Below are 19,902 nucleotides of genomic sequence, written 5' to 3'. Positions count from 1 at the left end.
CCCCCCCCTCTCTCTCTTCACTCCCTCTCCCCCCCCCTCTCTCTTCACTCCCTCTCCCCCCCCCTCTTCACTCCCTCTCCCCCCCCCTCTTCACTCCCTCTCGCTCCCCCCCTCTCTCTTCACTCCCTCTCGCTCCCCCCCTCTCTCTTCACTCCCTCTCGCTCCCCCCCTCTCTCTTCACTCCCTCTCGCCCCCTCTCTCTCTCTCTTCCCCCCTCCTCTCTCTCTCTCCCCCCTCCTCCCCCTCTCTCCTCCCCCTCCTCTCTCTCTCTCCCCCTCTCTCCTCCCCCTCCTCTCTCTCTCCCCTCCTCTCTCTCTCCCCCCCTCTCTCTCTCTCCCCCCCTCTCTCTCTCTCCCCCCCCCCTCCTCTCTCTCCTTTAGTATGTCAGCAGTCTCTGACCGTCTCCTGTCCTCAGTCTCTGACCGTCTCTTGTCCACCGTCTCCTGTATCCTGTCCATAGTCTCTGATCATCTCCTTTAGTATGTCAGCAGTCTCTGACCGTCTCCTGTATCCTGTCTGCCGTCTTGCCTAGGGCAGCACAATACCAAAATACACCACTGGGTACAGGTAGGGCTAGTTAAGATAGCAGGCACTCGGTGGCGGGGTATAGGGAGGTGTAGTTAGTAGGATAGCAGACACTCAGCCGCAGGGTACAGGAAGGTGTAGTTAGTAGGATAGCAGACACCCAGCCGCAGGGTACAGGAAGGTGTAGTTAGTAGGATAGCAGACACCCAGCCGCAGGGTACAGGAAGGTGTAGTTAGTAGGATAGCAGACACTCAGCCGCAGGGTACAGGAAGGTGTAGTTAGTAGGATAGCAGACACCCAGCCGCAGGGTACAGGAAGGTGTAGTTAGGATAGCAGGCAGACAGCAGTGTGAGGATGACCCGGGCAGAATGCAGGAAGCTGGAAAGTAAGGTAGGCAGACTGGCAGAGCTCTATGACTGGGGAAGGAGGAGGATGGGCACTAGGTATGGTTCGGTCACAGCTCTCCCCACCCCCAACTCCCTCACCTCTGGAGTCAGCACACAAAGGATGACTGCTTGGGGGACTTGACTTGGGGGGGGGGGGGGGGTATGGGGTCACACAGGGCGATCGAAACTGGTGGGGGGATGGGGTGACACGGAGGTTCTGTGTGCGCAGGTGCCTCTGCTAGAGCTCTGCCCCCTTTTCATGCAGGGGCGTGGCTTACCCTGTTCCCGGAAGTGCTGTGAGGGCGGGAGGTTACCAGACCGGGGACATGCTGTGCTTCTCTCCCGGAGGTTAGAGCCTTGGCCAGAGAGATGAGCTCCGTCTTCAGGGGGTGAGGAGGAGCCCGGGGCTCGGCGGGGGGATTGCAAGTCTCAGCATGGACCTCCTGTGGACTTCCAGGACAACTTAAGAGACACAAGGGGGCCAGACTGACAGGGAGGCTGGGCTGCTGTTACAGGGACCCCCCTCCCTCCACAGTGGCAGGAAGGGGTAGTTAGTAGGATAGCAGGGTACAGGGAAGGTAGTTAGTAGGATAGCAGGCACACAGTGGCGGGGTATAGGGAGGGGTAGTTAGGATAGCGTTCACTCAGTGGCAGGGTGGGGTAGTTAGTAGGATAGCAGCATTCAGTGGCAAGGTACAGGGAGGGGTAGTTAGTAGAATAGCAGGGTAAAGGGAGGGGTAGTTAGTAGGATAGCAGGGTAAAGGGAGGGGTAGTTAGTAGGATAGCAGGCTACAGGAAGGTGTAGTTAGTAGGATAGCAGGCAGACAGCAGTGTGAGGATGAACCGGGCAGGAAGCTGGAATGTAAGGTAGACAGACTGGCAGAGCTCTATGATTGGGGAAGGAGGGGGATGGGCATTAGGTAAGGTTATTTCACAGCTCTCCCCACTCCCAACTCCCTCACCTCTGGAGTCAGCACACAAAGGATGATTGGTTGGGGGACTTGATTTGGGGGGATGGGGACACACAGGGTGATCACAATGTGGGGGTGGGAGGCACAGGGTGATCGGAACTGCCAGAGGGGGTGCAGATAATGGAACTGATCCTCCCGTGGCTCCCTGCAGCAACTAAAAGCTGTCTGGAGGAGGAGGAGGAGCTGCTCGCTGTGCTGCAGGCCGAGACACAGTGGAATCGGTTTCAGTGATAAGGCAGTACAGCCAGCCCTCCTGTCAGGTGGCGGGGCCCCCTGTTGAGCTGGTCAGGTCCGATACAGGAGGGCCGGCTCTACCATTTTTATCAGCAGCCCTGGAGATCGGAGAGACCGAAGACAAGAACCGAGAGAGGGGGACCAGGGACTTGAAGAGGGGACAGGGACCGAGAGAGCAGTCCTTTTCTGTTTTTTTTTTTCCTGTCCCGTCATCTACTTACAGGGGATGATGAACAGTCTGTGCAGATGGCGGAGAGCTGGGGAAATGAAGGCGTGGTACAGGACGCCTACAAAGGATTTGTCGCCATCAAAATGGCCAGTAAGTTGTGTAGTGGCCTGTATGTAACAAGGGCCTGATACAAGATCCATCTGTGTTGTTCCTGTGACTGTATAATAAAATAATTCTTCCATGATTACCGTCTGTGAAGGTTCTTATTTATCCGGGGTACAGCATGGCTAGTACTAGTATTCAGTAGTATTCATCTGGACTGCGTCTGAATAAACCTTTCTGGCCAGTCCTACTCTACCAAAAGCAAATGCTACTGTGGACACAATGCCAACATGGGGCAAAAAGACACAAAGTGGGGGGAGAGCTGCTAGGTTAAAACCTGGCTACTGACCTTCAAAGCTCTAGAGGATGTGAGAAGCATGCTTCGCTAGGGCATCCCGCGCTCTTTGGCTGCAGCTCATGGCCGGTCAGTTTGCCATTAATCTGGAACAGATACTGGGCTCGTACCCCGTATTCAGGGCTTGGCACTTCTGTCTCTGCGGGCCTCCGACATTAGCGTGGAGTTTATCCCCTGTTTCAGGGCCTCTCCCCCATGATTCTGACCATTCCTTCATAATCATGTCCGTCATGACTGGAAAGGAGAAACTTTAGACTTTTTTGTTTAAGCCTTGGTACATTAAATCATGTTTGGAGAGCGGAGCTACCCCATCCTGAATCTCAAAAGGTCTCATACAGTATAAATGAATCCCCAAAAAGGTCAGACTTCCTCTAGAGAGTGCCTAAACTTTGCCGCTTTAGTTGCTTCCACATGACCTTCTTCCAGTCCCGAATCTGAGTCAGAAATCTGGGTCACCTATCCCTGGGCTGCATACCCTACACCAGCTGACTCTGCTGAGCCAGAAGCCACTGGAAGTAGGGAGTATTGCACATGATCAGGCTGACTAGAAGAAGTGGTAGGCCATTTGACATCAGAGATGCCTGAAAGGTGCACTGCACCTGCTCTCTAAAAGGAACTTAGAAACTTTGCATAAGGTGATTCAGCTTCTGCTTTCAAGAAGTTAGAAATACACTGCAGCAAAAGACTTGTTATAATTAGAAGATAATTTAGTGCTCCAGTTAGCACATTTTATTTTAGAGGTGAACTTATCCTCTTTAGCCTAAGACAAAAAGAGAGGGGAGGAGGGCTCCAAGTTAAAAGCCAGGTCCTTATTAGGTCAGGAGCACCACCCCTGCACCCAGTGCTGCCTATGTCAAAAAACAAATGTCTAGAAGACTGCTTGAGACACCCCTCAAGGAACCCCAGAAGTACCAACCACCTCCACCAAAAGCACACAGCACATATACTATATTGCCAAAACATTTGGGACACCCCTCCAAATCATTGGATTTAGGTGTTAAAATCACCTCCATGGCCACAGGTGTATAGAATCAAGCACCTAGGCTTGCAGACTGCTTCTACAAACATTTGTGAAAGAATGGGTCGCACTCAGGAGATCAGTGAATTCAAGCGTGGTACCGTGATAGGTCACCACCTGTGCAATAAGTCCATCCGTGAAATTTCCTTGTTATTGAATATTCCATGGTCAACTGTGAGTGGTATTATGATAAAGTGGAAGCAAGTGGGAACAGCAACTCAGCCAAGTGGTAGGCCAGGTAAAATGATAGCGCGGGGTCAGTGCAAGCTGAAGCGTACAGTGTACAGAAGTTGCCAACTGTCTGCAGAGTCGATAGCAAAAGACCTCCAAACTTCACGTGGCCTTCAGATTAGCACAGCAACAGTGCATATTGAGCTTCATGGAATTGGCTTCCATGGCCATGTAGCTGCATCCAAGCCTTACATCACCAAGTGCAATGCAAAGCATCGGATGCAGTGGTGTACAGCATGCTGCCACCAGACTTTAGAGCAGTAGACACATGTTCTATGGAGGACTTATCACCGTCTCTATCTGAAAATTCGATGGACGTGTCCCGGTTTAGCAGTTGCCAGGAGAACAGTACTTGCTTGACTGCATTATGCCAAGTGTAAAGTTTGGTGGAGGGGGGATTATGGTGTGGTGGTTTTCAGGGGTTGAGCTTGGCTTTAGTTCCAGTGAAAGGAACTCTTAAGGCATCAGCAAACCAAGACATTTTGGACAATTCTATGCTCCCAACTTTGTGGGAACAGTTTGGGGATGGCTCCTTCATGTTCCAACCTGACTGTGTACCAGTTCACAAAGCAAGATCCATAAAAATATGGATGAGCGAGTTGGGGGTGGAGGAATCTCTCTGGCCTGCACAGAGTCCTGATTTCAACCTGATAGAACACCTTTGGGATGAATTAGATCGAAGACTGCAAGCCAGGCCTTCTCGTCTGACATCAGTGTCTGACCTCACAAATGCACTTCTGGAAGAATGGTCAAACCTTCCCATAGACACTCCTAAACCTTGTGGATAGCCTTCCCAGAAGAGTTGAAGCCATTATAGCTGCAAAGGGTGGGCCAACTCAGTACTGAACCCTACGGACTAAGACTGGGATGCCAGTGTGCGTGTAAAGGCAGGTGTCCCAATACTTTTGGTAATATACTGTATATAGCCTGCTTTTCTACCTGTTTTATAGCAGGAGCCTAGGAGGAAGCCTCCATGATGTCCCCTGCATTCTTTAGCGCCCAGCACCCTTTGGCCCATGCTGTCGGCGTCCAGCAATAAGCATCAGCCCTGCCCTTTCTCTTGCGCCTCTGAGGCCGAAACCAGAAGCCTCTGGTGCAGAGAGGACATCACATCCCCCAGAATCATGACACCCAGCATCTTCCAGGCTAGCTGCGTCACATCCGGCCTCCAGGAAGGCACTCCCTCAGCCCTGACTGACCTAAACGCGCCAAGGATGGATGCCATTCTAACCAGCTCCTTCACTGGCACTGGAAAGAGGTAGAAGCGGGTACATTCCTACACCGATGCAGAGGGGACTTGAGGCCAAAAAGTAAAGAACTGCAGGTGAGGGCACGTTTCCTGGGCAGCCCTTGAGACATGGCTTGCTGCTTAAAAAGCAGTTCTTCTAGTCAACATGCTTTTTCCAGACAGAGTAAACACAAAATGGCCATGTTCCTGTAGGACCATCTTAAGAAGCTTGAAGCAATGTGTTTCCTGTCCTGGTTGAAGGAGCTCAATCGTTCAAGGTCTGTCCTGGAAGACAACCGGGGGGGGGGGGGGAAATTATATACATTTCATTTGTGTACAGTGTTGCATGACCAAGAAATTGCTAGTTAAAGCTGCAGTTCTGAAAAGCAAAAAAGTGCCATGATCATGAAGGGGTTAAAACCTTCTGGAGATCAAGTGGTTAAAGTCTAATTTGGCCAGGTTTTGAGCCTCTCTGTTGGTCTGTTATTATAAAGACTTCAGGTTGATTTGTATTTTTATATAAAAGTTTTTTTTCCCATTGATATCCACAGTTCCCATTCACATGGAATCTGTATACAGCATTGTTCAATTTAAAAAAATGCAGTTCCAAAGCCACCCATTTACAAATACCACAAATGCATAACAGTTCATAAGGAAAAAACTATTACTGCAAACTTGAGAAAGTACTTTAATAGTTTTCATTTTACATTTTAGATCTAAAAAGGAACACATGCAGCAAGTGAATATTAAGAATTCTGCTGGAACCAACTGTTTAAATTATATGTACAGAGAGGATTACTATCAAAACTAGTAACCTTCAGTGAGGCTATTTACAGAATTTACAAAAAAAAAAAAAAAGGACAAAGTGTATCAGTACAACAAAGGCAACATGAAAATTAGCATACTGTGGTATTCTGAGACTTGTATCGAATAAAGCTTTCAGAAGCAAAAAGCTACCAAAAATACTCTTTCCAGTCCACAAGAAAACATGTCACCAAAGTAAATTTACAATATTAGGTACAGAAGCAGAATACCAAGGTGAACATTTAGAAATAGCATTGTACACTACAATTTCATAAAACTGAAGGGAAGAAACAATTAACATACTGCCCACAAGTTTCACCTTTGAACCTTGAAAACTTCAGGTGACATCTGGCTGGTTGCTTTGGGCATGCAAATTAATATCTTTTCTTTCACGTCCAGATAATCCTCTCCCAAAGGGTGACCAATCACAGAGCTACCAGGGATATAGAAATATCAGCATTCTGTCCTGGAACTGCTCTATACAATAAAGAACTTGTTTTAAATAACACTTTCATTCTTTGTCTTAAACCTACAATAATGAATCAATATGTTATAACATCTAGTTGAAGCAGTGTATAGAGTGGTACAACTCAAAGAGGAACAAAACATGATGGATCTCTTACAAAATGTAGGCAGTCTTTGTATTAAAAATGCTTCATCAGAAGGAAGTAAAAGCGTCCTGATAAATGGCAATTTCACAGGACACGTGGAGCTGAACTAAACAGAGCTGTCGTGAGGTGGTGAACTCCATCGTGACTGCAGATGCCGAAGAATGCTGTTCGATATCGTCCCAAGTTTTTCCTGCATTTCAAAAAGCTGGCTTCCAGAATATTTTCCAAGCTCCTCTGTAGTCACCAACAAAGAAAGTGTACTAATCTGTGCAGCAAGGTCTAGGGTGGCTGCAGATTCCACAGGTGCTGTGGCAGATGCTTCAGGCAGGTCTGTAAAGCAAGCAAGGATTAGTTATGGTGAAGTAACGGAAAAAAAAAAACTCATGAAATACGCCAATACTCTAGGGGTCACCATACATGTTACAATCTGACTGCAATACATCAAAACATAATAGGAGAACCTTCCTAAACTTTCCAGTCAGTTTGTATTCAATCAAGCCCTTGCATTACATAATTGGTAGATCCAAAAGAAGACTACAATAAGATATTGGCAGAAAGTCAGTGCAAAAAATGCCCATCAGTAGTTTGAACAACCACATTGGGTGTCTCTGCAAATCAAAGGATAGGCAGGAGTCGTCTGTTTTAGTAGAACATCCAATTACTTTATTTCACCAAATACATTTTTTTATTATTATTATGAACTACCGCATCGGACACCTCAGCCAATCGAACTACCGAGAGCCTTTTATGTGCTGGCTCTTCCTATCAATGCGTTCACCCACCTGAGAACCCCCACAGAACGGGAATGCCCGAGGCATAGACCGTGTCCACACTGTGCACTAGGAATGCTGCATGTCCCCCACCCCCCTTGCTGGGTGACCAGTCAACAGCTGCAAGTCCATTTTGACCTTTTTCTTTTTATTGTGGAACCGTTTTACCCTTGTTTCTGAATTTAGTACACGATAAGGGCTCTCCCACCTCCCTCTCTTTTTCAGTGGAAACGAAAGACCCCTGGTCAGCTCCTCAGGATATTTCAGTCTACAATGTTCCATCAAACCCCAGACCCTACAATAAGATTGTAATGTGTGTGGAAAGCTTTACAACTATCGGTGGTCACCTTTTTAGAGTCTCAATTGTAATATACAGTAGTATCAATGGTACTTGCACAGCACTGCCATACAGTACGTGCCTAAACTGGAAAATACAGGAATGGAAAGAGCTTGGGAGGAATGGTGGAACTAAAATCGCAGCAATCTGCTGCAATGTTGCAGGCTCAGAATTCATGGAATTACGCAGCCTGGATCAGACAGAATTAAACTGAGAACAGAATAGATAAAATGGCCTATAACCTGGACTGCTTTTTTTTTTATTTTAATTGAGGCAATCTTTAAATTCAATTTTAAAAAGCAAGAAAAATTAGCAGATTAATAATTTAAAGCCCCATAGCTTTAAGTACAGCTCACGGGTCTTAAAAAGCAGCTTAATCATTAAGCGTAGGTTCCACAACTTCGCAGTTCTGCGTGTCACGTTTGCAAGGGCACAGCTGCGTTTCCTGCAATCTTTTTTAAAAACATGGACGCACAGAAATCACATGGTGCTTTGACACCACTTTCCTTAAAGCAACACACTTTTTGTGCGGCTGCGGGAACGTGTGCGATTTACACACACAGTCCTATGGAAATCTATGGAAAGAACTAAAGATCAGAGTTCACAGAAGAGGCCCACAGAACCTTCAAGATTAGAAGACCGTTTGTGTGGAAGAATGGGCCAAAAATCACACGTGAGCAATGCAATGCGACTAGTTTCTCCATATAGGAGGCATCTTGAAGCTGTCATTACCAACAAGGATTTTGGATGAAGTATTTATTTTTTTTTGTATGCACGGATTATTACTGACATGTAGTGAAAATGCAGTTATTTACCTGTTAACTGTATTTCCAGGAATCTTCTAGGACAGCTTCACTTGAGAGATAGGGCTCCTCCCAGGAAACACCCGCTCCACCTTTTCCCCTTTATAAGTATCCTCTCTCCCAGTGGGCCCTCAGTATAAGAATATGACCGAAGGCCTAGGAGAAAGCATAAAATAAAAAACGGTAATAGAGACAACCCATCACAGGTTCATAACATACCTAGACATCAGTACATAATCACACAGCAATCGGGAGGGAGTTATGCTGTCCTAGAAGATTCCTGGAAATACAGTTAACAGGTAAATAACTGCGTTTTCCCGTGTCATCTTCTAGGACAGCTTCACTTGAGAGGAGTTGAATAGAAATACATACATTAGGGTGGGCCCCTTGCTTGTAGGACCTTCCTGCCAATCAGATCCAATCTGTAGTGCTTAGCAAAGTTGGCGAAACTGGACCACGTTGCGGCTCTGCAGATCTGTCCGGGGGAGGCACGCTCTTCAGGACCGTGCCCAGGTCCCATGTGGGGTACTTCGATGTGGACGGGGCTCGGCACCTGGAGATAGCCCTCAGGAACCTGATTATCAACGGGTCTGCCGCCAACCTCAACTCCAGAAAGCTTGACAAAGCCGCTACCTGCACTTTAAGGGTATTAGCGGCCAGGTTCTTATCCGCCCCGGCTTGGAGGAATTCAAGCATTGTATGCAAGATGGGAGCCCGGGTTCCTCGTTCCTGTCCTTCCAGGCGGAAAATTTCTTCCAGACTTTATCATATATGGCGTTTGTTGATTTCTTCCTTCCGTCCAAGATGTTGGCGACCACTCTTTCAGACAGTCCCTTCTTCACTAGCCTGTCCCGTTCAGAAGCCACGCTGCTAGGGACAGCCTTTCTGGGTGAGGATGTAGCACTCCCCCTTGGGCAAGTAAATCGTGTGAAGGTGTATCATCCATGGGTCTGTTAAGCTTAGTTCCCTCAGCCGGGAGAACCATGATCTTTTGGGCCAAAATGGTGCAATCAGGATGACCGTGGCTTGAGAAGACTGGATCTTCTGTACCACCTTTGGTAATAATCTGAACGGAGGAAAGGCATAGAGGAGGTTTCCTTCCCAATGCTGGGCTAGCGCGTCTATCCCTGCACTCCTGGGGTCCTTCTGCAGGCAGAAGTATCTCTCCAGCTTCACATTTTGGCTGTTGGCGAAAAGATCCGTAGAGGGGGTGCCCCATCTGGCGCATATTTGATTGAATGCTGGACAGCTGAGGCACCATTCTGTCTGGGTGACCTCTTTCCGACTCAACTGGTCCGCCAACTGGTTCAGATTCCCTTTTAGATGCACCGCAGTGATGGACTCTAGGTTCCTCTCTGCACAGGTCAGGAGGGTTCCTGCCAATTCCATCAGCCTCGGGGACCTCGTGCCCCCCTGCCTGTTCAAGTATGCTACTGCCGTTGTGTTGTTGGATAGAATCTGGACTTCTCTCCCCTCTATCCTCTCCTGAAAAGCCGTAAGAGCTTTGAAGATTGCCGACAGCTCCTTGTAGTTCGATGATTTCCTTGAATTTTCTGCATCCCATCTGCCCTGGGCTAGGCAGTCTCCCATATGAGCAACCCACCTGGTCATGCTTGCATCCGTGGTGATCCTCACTGGGCTGGCTTGCTTCCATTTCCTTCCCGCCTCCAAGGTGTGGATGTTCCCCCACCACCTTAGTGATTCCCTCACCTTGTGCGTGAGGCAGATCCTGGAATTCAGACCTGCTTGGCTGCCATCTCAGTGGGAGAGGGTGTGATTCTGTAGTACCCTGGAGTGGAGCTGTGCCCATTGCACCCCTGGCATTGCGGCTGTCATGCTCCCGACTAGCTTCATTGTGGTCCTTACTGTGCAGGTCGACATCCTTTGGAAGGCTCTCGTGTCTTGCTGCAGTTTGAGAGCTTTTTCCGTTGTCAGGTATGAGCAAGCATTTGCGGAGTCCAGGATGTACCCCAAGTACGTGATCCTCCTGGAGGGTACTAGCTGTGATTTTTCCTCGTTCATCAACCACCCCAAGCTCTCTAGAAAAGATATTGTGCGTTCGACATGGGACCTCAGGCCTCTTTCTGTATCTGAAAATAGAAGCAGGTCGTCCAAGTAGGGGATGATATTTATTCCTTCCAGCCTCAAGACTCTTAGGGGTTCCGCCAGGATCTTGGTAAATATCCTTGGAGCTGATGACAGGCCAAAGGGGAGTGCATTGAACTGAAACAGAATCGTTCTTTTTGCGCCTTCCAGCGCAAACCTCAGGAACTTCCTCGATTCCTCCCTTATCGGGACGTGCAGATATGCATCTTTCAAATCTATTGAGGCCATGAATGCTCCTGGCGACAAGAGTTCTTTTACCGTGTATAAGGTCTCCATGCAGAACTTCTTGGGTCTCACGAACTTGTTTACCTTCTTCAGATTTAGTATCATCCTGTAGGTACCGGACGACTTCTTCCTTAGGAAGAAATGGGAGAAGAACCCACTTCCCTTCTCTTCCTCCTCCAGCTGGCAAATCACATTCTGCCTGAGCATCCCTTCCAGGAGGTCCACCAATGCATCTGCCTTCTCCCTGTCCCTTGGCAGGGGTGTTGCGAAGAATCTTTGAGGGGGGGGCCTTAAAAACTCTATTTTGTAACCTCTGCGAATGGCCTCTAGAATGTAAGTGTTCTGGGTGATCTTCAGCCATTGTGTGTGGAAGTGCCCCAGCCTTCCTCCCACCTGGCTTCTCCAGTCACTTGGGCTGGGTCTTGGGTCTATTCTGGTTGGGGTTGAAGAGGAAACCTCCCCTTCCCCTTGACTCGTTCCTGCCCCTCCTTGCGCCCCAGCCTGTGCGCTGGCTTTGAAATCATCGTGTACTGCCTGTTGAGGAGAAACCCCTTTCGTCCTACTTGCCTGCTGGGGACTGGAAAGCTCTTCTTTTTTTTTTATCGGCCGACCTTTCCAGGACCGAAGTTAGTTCCGGCCCGAAGAGGAGTTTTCCCTCGAAGGGCAGACCGCAGAGTTTGGACTTAGAGGCAAGGTCCCCCTGCAAAGACTTTAGCTAGATAGCTCTTCTCGTGGAATTTATGAGCGCCGTTGATCTAGCTAAGAATCTGATAGTTTCTGCTGATGCGTCTGCAATAAAAGCCACCGCTTTTTCCAGTACAGGCAGCGACTTCAGGATTTCCTCCGCCGGGGTGCCTTGTTCCAGGTGCGAGCGGAGCTGCCCCAACCATACATCCAAAGTTCTGGAGACACACGTCGTCGCAACTGCTGGCTTGAAATTCACCGCGGATGCTTCCCATGCTCTCCTCAGGAATGTATCCGCTTTCCAGTCCATCCATTGGGTCATTCAGGGACCCGCTGTCCTCGAAGGACAGGTCCATCGCTTTCGAGATTCTAGAAAGGGGGGCATCTGGCTTCGGGCAGATTTCCCACACGGAAGCGTCTTCTTCCTTGAACGGGAATCGCCTCTTAAGGTTCTTGGGAAAGAAAGCCTTTTTCTCCGGCTCTTCCCATTCCCTCCTGATAGTGGACCATAGGGCAGAGTGCACTGGGAATGTGCGGCTGCTCTTTGTAGCCCTGCGTACAGCTGGTCATGGAGAGAGGGGTCCTGCTGTTCCTCCTCCAGATCCAGAGTCTCGTAGATCACTTTCAGAAGGCCCTCCGTGTCTTCTGCCTGAAAAAGGAATCTTTGTGCTTTTGGGTCATGATCCTCGACCTCGTCTTCCTCCGAGTCTGAAGTACTCAATGGTTTGGCTCCCCTTGCGACAGTTACCTGGTCCTTCCTCTTTTTCCCCCCCTGGGCATTGCCTGAAGTGCCCGGTTGGGGCTCGTCCTGGGCCGGTCCCTGCTTCTGCTCCCTAAAGCTCTGAAAAGTCTTGGACATATCTTGCATCATGTTCTGTAAGAAATCCTTAAAGAGGGACCCAGACTCCTTTTTGATAAGCTTATCTATGCAGTCTTGGCAGAGTTGCTTCCGTCAGGAACTCGCCAGCCTCTTTCTGCAAGTGGCGCATTTCTTTTTCAGCTCGCAAGGAGCTTCTCTTTCCCCTCTATCCTCCTCCTGTGGGCCCATCTGGGGACAAGAAGACATAGGTATTCATCAACCGCGGAGGCTCCCCCCCCAGGGATTGCCCCCCGTGCACTCCCCCAACACCCTAAAAAGTCAGCAGTGGGGGGGGGGGGGGAGATGAGTGTGGGGGTGCCCAAGGGTCCCAGAGGGGGGAGGGGGGGAAGGGGGAGGGGGTGAGTGGCGGCCAAATACCTTGCCGCAGGATTCCCCCGGCCCAGACAGATCTGCCTCCATCCTGCCGCGAACTCCTCCTCAGTGCGGCGATTTTTCAGGGTTTGGCGGGCTCCGCCCCCTCCCTGGGATCCCTGCGCGCCGACCTTCCTCTCACGGCCGCAGGTGGAGAAGCGGCCGTGGTGTGGGCTCGTTCCGCGGTCCGCCGCCCATTTCCAACATGGCGGCCGCTGCTCCATGCTTCCTGCGCCGGAAGTGACGCCGTCCCGTGCCCGGAAGTGACGTGTTTGCGGCATCCTGACCCCGACAGCCTCACCCCCTGGCCATGCTGCCGGGATCCTGGAACAGGTAGGACTTACCTCAGCCCCCCCAGGGAAAGGCACCACTGCCCAGGTCGGCGGAGCGGGCTCTACCCCCCTGGAGAGCCCCGCTGGGACCATCCGGGGTCTGTCACCCCCACCCCGAAGGGTCTGTCCATAGGATGAGCCTGGATGAAAACCCCCCCACAAGGTCCCTGCCATCCTTAGAGAAAGGAGGAAGGGGGGGCCTCAGCCAGGGGCCCTCTGTACCTCGCCAGGCAGCCGGGGAAAAAATAACAAACCGGGCGTAGCTCCGTCCTGGCCGGAGGAAACACTAATACTGAGGGCCCACTGGGAGAGAGGATACTTATAAAGGGGAAAAGGTGGAGCGGGTGTTTCCTGGGAGGAGCCCTATCTCTCAAGTGAAGCTGTCCTAGAAGATGACTCAGGAAAATTTTATGTCAATAGCACCTTTAGATATATATTTACCTAGAAAAACGGTGACGTTTTCAATACTTATTTTACCCGCTGTACTATTAAAACCTGTTGTTTTTTTTTCAGGATTTGAGTGCAATGACTACACTTCTGCTTCCCCAGAATACCCTGAGAACACGACAGTGTCGTATGTCACGACAACAGACCCTCTCTGCACTCCAATCCCTGCCCATCAGAGCAGATCACATGTAGACAGTTTGCTCACAAAAACAAGGACACGCCCATGAGACACACCCACTATGCAGAAATGCTGCATTGCATGCTGGGAAATGTAGTTTCTTACTTCAATTATAGGGCTTATTTGCAAGGTGAAGCACTAGATTACATTAAGGCAGCACAAATGCTGGTCAGACATTTAGATGTCTATTTTCCAATGATTGCTGATGCATGCATGTTACCCTACGCCTGTTAAGACCTTAAAATGTACTATGAATGCAGTTAGCCAGAAATTAGACCTATGACTACTAATCTCAAGTACGATCCCTATTCTTGCATGAGAGATTTTCCGCAAAAATGTATGGGTGTCAACTGTAGGTGAATTCAAATCAAACTGCAGATTTCAGTGAACTTAAGTCATTTGGACCAAGCTGGCATAAACAAATTTACTTCACTTAACAGATGAAGTGGATGTGAGCGCTGTATAAACAGGTATGTCGTCTCAGCCACATACAGCACTGTGTTCCAGCAGCTGTCAAATTGGACTGAGTGCTGCTCAGCCATTCACAGGCGGTTGGGTGCCCTCACAGTCTCCACCTCAGCCTGAGGAACCTTTGTATTCATTCATAGTCCCATAGCCTGAACACAGCAACGCATATGTAGCTGATGCTACATACAGTTTATAGAGGTGCTGCATCTGTTAATGATGTAAACAGTACATTTGGACTAGCTTGGTCCAAACTATTCAAAGTTCACTAAAACCTGGAGATCAGCTTTAATCGCTCATCCCCAATAATCACACATTTTATGTTAAGATAAATCATACACAAAAGGTAAGACTTTTATCCTTCTCACCTTAAAAACTTCAAAGAGACGAGAGAACTGCTTTCCAACCAAGACATTGAAAACTTTCCCATCTTCTCCACTAAGACGGCTACAAAGAGGACAAATGTCAAATTATTACACACAAACTGATATACATTACCCTAAATATTTTATTGTGGAATATAATGTTCTACTTGAAGGAATATTCACCACTAAATAGTTCTAAAGATCAGAATGGAAGATTATACACCATGGGGTTGTTTTAGCTGAATTTGCTTGCCAAAGAGGTAAAGCACTCTGGCAGCTGTCCGCTCTAGTGTGAATTCAGCCTGAAAGGGTTTTGTTATATCTGCTTGATAAGTGCAAAAAATACCTGTTGATCTTGTTAGAAATCTCGTGAGCTGATAACTTACTGTGCACTCTGCTAACTATTATCTCTAAGGTGTACAGAAGCACTCCCCTCCGGTATGTACAATAAGAGAAGGACAGCATTCTGTAGTCCTGTCTTGTTTCTGCTGATACAAAAGGAAGAGTAGGCATTGTCATCCTACGGCAGTTTTGTTACTGGAGGATCATCAGGGAAAAAATAAAGGAAGAAAACTAGTGCAGCCACATCTAAGGACTAGAAAGCTGCAATATATTCATTTTTTTGTGGCTTAGATGCACTTTAAGAATAGGCTGTTCAACTAGAAAAGTTGGTATTGAGTGAAAACAGCTCCCCTTGTTCACTAACATTTATTGGCTAGGTATTCCTTAGTAAATCAATTCCTGCATCCACTGCAATATTCTGCACCGCAACAATCTGGAATGTTTCTAGCTCCAAAATGCAATTGTACTCACTTTGCAATTGCAAGATAAGCATCTGTCTGTTCTGTATGTGAGGTAGATGTGTCTTCCAAGGTTTCTAGTAAAGGCAAGAATTGAGCGTTTTCAGGATTAGCAGCCATATTCCCAAAAAACTGCAAAGAAATAAGAAGTCACTTAAAATAATCAGCCCAGTGGTTTGCTACAGTAGGAAATAAATTGTGTTTCTATATCTTACAGTTTTCTTGCTTAGTGCAGCAACTATAGATACAAAACGTTACACTTTTTATCTGCTTGAACACCAGACTGTTTCACCCCCTTCCTGCCCAGGCCATTTTTCAGATTTCAGCGCTGTCGTACTTTGAATGACAATTACTCAGTCATGCAACACTGTACCCATATGAAATTTATATCAATCTGTGAGACAGATAGAGCTTTCTTTTGGTGGTATTAAGTCATTTAGTCACAACTGTTTTTTTTGTTTTGTTTTTTGCGCTATATAAAATGGAAAAAAGTTTTTTGCCATTTCTTCATTTCCTGTCTGTAAAGTTTTGCCAAGAATATTTCTTCATAAATGTGGGCCAAAATACATTCTACTACATACAAACTATGGTATATACTGTATATCCATAAAATGATCAATTCTGATGTACTGACTGCCCAACTCATTTCTTGAGGCCCTAAAATGCTAGGACAGTACAAATACCCCCCAAATTACCCTTTTTTTCATTTTAAATCAGACAGTCCAAGGTATTTAGTAAGAGGCATAGTAACATTTTTGAAGTTGTAATTGTTCAGAAAATGAAAGAAAAAAAAACCATTTCCCCAAGTTGTCATTTTAAAAAGTTTTTTCACATAAGCAGCATGGGCACACTTACAATTACACCTCAACACATTCTGCTTCTCCTCCTTAGTATGGGGATAGCACATGCATGAGACGTTTTCACAACTTACCCACATGGGGGGGGGGGGGGCCCAAAATCAAAGTAGAACCTTCAAGCTTTATAAGGGTGTAAATTAGGCATCTCATTTCCTCACTACCTCTCTCATTTATGTAGGCCCTGGAGCACAAGGACAGCAGAAACGCCCAAACGAATAGGACTGCCTGCATGGGGATGCACAGAACTCCTGCCCCCAGTCTGACATCCTTGCAGGTGTACAGCCCCAAATGCAGACAGTGATTTCGGGGACATGCACCTGCACTGATGTTGGATTGGGAAAAGCGGCTGTGTCCATGCAGCTGTTGTGTCCCAATAATCAATGTGACTGCCTGCATGGGATGCACAGAGCACCTGTGCAGGTAAACATGGCCCTTGCACAAGGTATGCATCGATAAGCCCCTTGTGAACAAAACCTTACGTCAACACTGGGGCAGATGTGACATAGCGATGTTCAGGGACACTGACTGGCTGCACTGGTGTGGTAATGGTGTATTTACACTGGGGGGGTTGGGGAATGCTACGGTTGAGTCAAATTTTTACCACCCCTCAACTGTTCCCCCTTTAGCTGGGAGGGCAGCAGTCAGGGAAGTACACATGCTGCAGCAGGAATTTCACCACATTGAGCTCAGCAGGCACTACTAAGGATCACTGTTGTATATAAATGGCCGGACTGTGGCAGTGCAAGGTCGAGTGGCCGGTTATAAACGGCCTCCCCGCCCCCTGCTTTTGCTCGCTCCCTGGGATCGCACAGCACCACGATCCGGTGCCCGCTGTGTCCTCCGGACACAGTGAAACACCGATCGTCATACAGAACCTCTGTGTGAGGTCCCAATCATGTGATCACTGATTGGCCAATCAGTGATCACATGCAAAGAATTATTACTATACAGTATTTATATAGCGCTAAGAGTTTGCTCAGCGCTGTACATTTTAGTGGGGTACAGTAACAATACAATACACGAGGGGTTCGAGGGCACTGCTCCACGGAGCTAACAATCTAGGAGTAAGTAAGATGTCACTTCTGACATCATTGCTTACTACGTGTGAAATCTGTGAATGATCACAGAGATCACATGGTACAAGGCTGTTGTGAACAGCCTTGTACCATGTGACAAGCTGGGACCAATCACAGCTCACACAGTAGTTCTCAATGGATGCAAGAATGTAGTCAGAGAGAAGGAGAAATGATTGCTTTTACAGCCTTTATGGGTATAAAAGCAATCAGTGTAAACAAGAAAATAAAAAATCATCCCCCACAAGTAGTACAGTGTCACCATGGTGACACTGTACTGCTAGAGTGACAGTATGTAAAAAAAAAAAAAATAATAAAATGTAAAAATTTTTTAAAATGATAATTTTTGGTTATAAACTAATTTGGCATTTTTTTTTACTAAAAAGATAACAAAATAAATTTTGGCCAAGATTTATGATGAAATATTTATTTGAAAAATTTTATAAGAAAAACACTCAAAATTTGTGGACTTTTTCATTTACATAGCAAAACAAAAAAAATCCCAGTGGTGAATAAATACCACCAAAATAAAGCTTTATTGGTCTCAAAAAAATGCTAAAAAACATTCATATGGGTACAGTGTTGCATGACCACGCAATTGTCATTCAAAATATGATAGCGCTGAAAGCTGAAAATTGGCCTGGACAGGAAGGAGGCAAAAGTGTCCGGACTTGAAGTGGTTAAATAAAAATGGAGTCTGATATGTACCAGATTCAACCTCTAATAGTATATAAGTCTCTTCTGTCATTCTCAGAGTGGATAAGATATCTTGTTCCTTAACCACATAGCTGGTTATTTATATTTACCACTGCATATTGATATCCAAGAAATTGTCTATTTTAAACTTTACATACTAACTAAATTATACACCACACTTTTGTCAAGGTTTTTTTTTTATCTGATTAATCAAAGCAATAATTGGCCAACTAATCGATTATGAAAACAATCATTAGTAGCAGTCCTATAGGGGTCCCCTTTGTATTGGAGATGTCAGATATTACCCCGTATCCAGGTACTGGAGGTGTCAGGTGTCCCTACCCCTTGTCCTGGTGTTGGCAGTGTCCCATTTGTCCTTGTATTGGAGGTGTCTCCCTGGTGTTGGGAGGGATCCTAGTATTAGAAGTGTGCCCCTAGTGTTAGGTGTCCCCTCCATCCTAGTACTGGAGGTGTCTCCCTGGTGTTAGAGAGTTCCTGGTATTGGTGGTGTACCCCCATCCAGGTATTGGTGGGGAACCTCCCACCCAAGAAATGGCAGTGTCTCTGTGATATTTAAAATACCGCCCCCTCCCCCATTCCATTACTGGATGTATCAGATGCCCCCGTCCCAATAATGGTGGTATCCCCCTGGTATTAGAGTTATCACTTTTCTACCCTGCCCCAGTATTGGAGGTGTCCCCTCCATCCCAGTACTGGAAGTGTTGTCTCCCTGGTGTTGGATGTTCCTCCACCTCCCCACCATTGCAGTATTAAGAGAAGTCAGGTCCCCCTCCACCCTGGTATTGGAGATGTTCTCCTTGTCCTATTATCTCAGGTGTCCAATATCGCCCCCGTGTACTGGAGGGGACCTGCCTCCTGTACTGGTTGTGAAGGTGTCAAGTGTCCCCCCCATCCTGGTGTACTGGAGAGGTGGCCCCTGGTATTGGATGTGTCCTGGTATTAGAGCTGTCAGATGTTCCATGTCCCCCCCCCCTTCCCAGTTTTGAAGATGTCCCCTCTTTCCCCATATTGAAGGTATCCCCTCTGTCCTGGATTTGGCAGTGTCCACCCCTTTTGCAGCATTGGAGGTGGCCGCTGCCCCCCCCCCCCCCCCAGTACTGGAGTGGCCCCTGGTATTAAAGGTAGCCCCCCCAGCCCCAGTGCTGGAGGTATCCCCCCTGCTGGAGGTGTCAGGTGCCCCCCCTGCCCCAGTGCTATAGATTTCCCCACTGTCCGAGTTTTGGAGGTGTCCCCCCTGCCCCAGTGCTGGAGGTATCCCCCATGCTGGAGGTGTCCCCCCTGCCCAAGTGCTGGAGATTTCCCCACTGTCCGAGTATTGGAGGTGTCCCCCCTGCCCCAGTGCTGGAGGTGTCCCCACTGTCCAAGTATTGGAGGTGTCCCCTCTGCCCCAGTGCTGGAGGTGTCCCCACTGTCCGAGTATTGGAGGTGCCCCCTCTGCCCCAGTGCTGGAGGTGTCCCCACTGTCCGAGTATTGGAGGTGTCCCCCCTGCCCCAGTGCTGGAGGTGTCCCCCCTGCCCCAGTGCTGGAGGTGTCCCCACTGTCCGAGTATTGGAGGTGTCCCCCCTGCCCCAACGCTGGAGGTGTCCCCCCTGCCCCAGTGCTGGTTGTGTGCCCACTGTCCGAGTATTGGAGGTGTCCCCCCTGCCCCAGTGCTGCAGGTGTCCCCACTGTCCGAGTATTGGAGGTGTCCCCCCTGCCCCAGTGCTGGAGGTGTCCCCCCTGCCCCAGTACTGGAGGTGTCCCCCCTGCACCAGTGCTGGAGGTGTCCCGCGCTCTTTGGCTGCAGCTCATGGCCGGTCAGTTTGCCATTAATCTGGACCAGATACTAGGCTCGTACCTCATATTCAGGGCTTTGCACTCCTGTGTCTCTGCGGAG

At 48.1% G+C, this 19,902-nt stretch overlaps 1 long non-coding RNA gene across 1 annotated transcript; it reads right to left on the bottom strand.

Annotated features, from left to right (window-relative positions):
- Positions 1 to 5,895: 5,895 nt before the first annotated feature.
- On the bottom strand, positions 5,896 to 16,322 carry LOC149442079 (uncharacterized). The gene is made up of 2 exons (XR_016307239.1): positions 14,582 to 16,322; positions 5,896 to 6,965 (listed from the first exon to the last, which is right to left on the bottom strand). It is a non-coding gene; the product is annotated as an uncharacterized LOC149442079 (long non-coding RNA).
- Positions 16,323 to 19,902: the final 3,580 nt, after the last annotated feature.

The sequence above is a fragment of the Staurois parvus genome, unplaced genomic scaffold (assembly GCF_062004578.1).
Source record: "Staurois parvus isolate SC_StPar_1 unplaced genomic scaffold, SC_StPar_1.0 ptg000915l, whole genome shotgun sequence".
NCBI lineage: Eukaryota > Metazoa > Chordata > Amphibia > Anura > Ranidae > Staurois > Staurois parvus.
Note: the sequence above shows the minus strand (reverse complement) of the source record. Positions and strands in the feature narration are given on the sequence as shown.